This window comes from Psammomys obesus, unplaced genomic scaffold (assembly GCF_907164565.1).
Source record: "Psammomys obesus unplaced genomic scaffold, mPsaObe1.curated_primary_1811, whole genome shotgun sequence".
Classification (NCBI taxonomy): Eukaryota; Metazoa; Chordata; class Mammalia; order Rodentia; family Muridae; genus Psammomys; species Psammomys obesus.
This window is the reverse complement of record NW_026596089.1, coordinates 1,779,602-1,782,004: the sequence shown is the minus strand read 5'-3', so window position 1 is coordinate 1,782,004 and position 2,403 is coordinate 1,779,602.

The window sequence follows — 2,403 nt, the reverse complement described above, 5'->3', positions numbered from 1 at the left end:
GTAAATTCCTAACATTTATTGGGAATTTCTCACCTCCATGTTATCTGGATGAGGGAGTCAATGTCCAGAGAGTGAATCTGTGTCTAACTCAGAGTCAGCGTTGGGGCCAATATCCTGGTAGTGCAGCCTACCTCTACTCCTGCCAGTGAAGCCTGGGTCCTATTCACGGCTCTGTCTATCTACAGGCCCTGGGCAAAAGCATCCTATAGCAATGTATTTACAAAAGTGACATCTAATCTTGTTTGTCAACTTAACAACATCTGGGTAAGTTGAGATTGGGCACATCGGAGTAGTATGGCCATAGGCTTGACTACATCTTTTTTTTATTTAATTGTATTTTTTTCTTATCAGTTACATTTTATTAACTCTGTATCCCAGCTGTATCCCGCTCCCTCATTCCCTCCCAATCCCACCCTCCATCCCTCATCTCCACCCTGCCCCTTTCCAAGTCCACTGATAGGGGGGACCTCCTCCCCATTCATCCGATCCTGTTTTATCAGGTATCTTCAGGACAGGCTGCAAAGTCCTCCTCTGTGACCTAGCAGGGCTGCTCCTCCCTTGGGGGGTAGGGAGGTCAAAGAGCCAGTCATTGAGTTCCTGTTAGAAATAGTCCCTGTTCCCCTCACTATGGGAAACCAATTGGTTACTGAGCTACCACAGGCTACATCTGAGCAGGGGTTCTAGGTTATATCCATAGATGGTCCTTGGTTGAGTGTCAGTCTCAGAAAAGACCCTGTGCCCAGATATCTTTGGTCCTTGTGGAGCTCCTATCCTTTCCCCATCATACTAACTCCCCTTCTTTCATATGATTCCCTATACTCTGCCGAAGGTTTGGTCATGAGTCTTTGTATCTGCTTTGAAAACACTGATAGTTAGAGTCTTTCAGATGCGCTCAGTAGACTCCTGTCATACATTCAATGCACATCCCATCTGTCTTTCTAAACAAGGATTGATCATCTTACCCCATGTCCGCTCTCTTGATTATCTTTTTTAGGTGTACAGATTTCATTATGTTTATCATATCTTATAGGTCTATATAAGTGAGTATATACCGTGTTTGTCTTTCTCCTTCTGGGATATTTCACTCAGAATGATCTTTTCTAGATCCCACCATTTGCCTGCAAATTTCATGATTTCCTCCTTTTTGATTGCTGAGTAGTATTCCATTGTGTAAAAATACCGCAATTTCTGTATCCATTCCTCCGTTGATGGACATCTGGGTTGTTTCCAGGTTCTGGCTATTACAAATAAAGCTGCTATAAACATGGTTGAGCAAGTATCCCTTTTGTGTCTTGAGCAAAGTTTGGGTATATACCTAGCAGTGGTATAGCTGGGTCTTGAGGAAGCACTATTCCTAATTGTCTGAGAAAGCACCAGATAGATTTCCAGAGTGGTTGTACCAGTTTACATTCCCACCACCAGTGCAGGAGGCTTCCCCTTTCTCCACAACCTCTCCAGCATGTGTTGTCACTTGAGTTTTTCATCTTGGCCATTCTGATGGGTGTGAGGTGAAATCTCAGGATCATTTTGATTTGCATTTCCCTGATGGCTAATGAGGTTGAGCATTTCTTTAAGTGTTCTCTGCCATTCGATATTCCTCTACAGAGAATTCTCTGTTTAGCTCTGTTCCCCATTTTTTAATTGGATTACTTGGTTTGCTGCTTTTCAGCTTCTTTAGTTCTTTGTATATACTGGATATTAGTCCTCTGTCAGATAAAGGGTTAGTGAAGATTCTTTCCCAATCTGTAGGCAGGCCTTTTGTTTTGATGACGGTGTCTTTTGCTTTACAGAAGCTTTTCAGTTTCATGAGGTTCCATTTATTGATTGTTGCTCTTAGAGCCTGTGCTGTTGGTGTTCTGTTCAGGAAGTTGTCTCCTGTGCCAATGAGTTCTAGGCTGTTCTCCACTTTTTCTTCTAACAGATTTAGAGTATCTGGTTTTATGTTGAGGTCTTTGATCCACTTGGACTTTAGTTTTGTGCAGGGTGATAAATATGGATCTATTTTCATTTTTTTTTTTGCATGTAGACATCCAGTTGGACCAGCACCATTTGTTGAAGATGCTGTCTTTTTTCCATTGAGTGGTTTTGGCTTCTTTGTCAAAAATCGAGTATTCATAGGTGTGTGGGTTTATTTCTGGGTCTTCTATTCGGTTCCATTGATCCTCCTTTCTGTTTTTATACCAATACCATGCAGTTTTTATTACTATTGCTCTGTAGTACAGCTTGAGATTGGGGATGGAGATACCTTCAGATGATCTGTTGTTGTACAGGATTGTTTTGGAGATTCTGGTTTTTTTGTTTCTCCATATGAAGCTGAAAATCTTTTTTCAAGGTCTGTAAAGAATTGAGTTGGTATTTTGATGGGAATTGCATTGAATCTGTAGATTGCTTTTGGCAGGATGG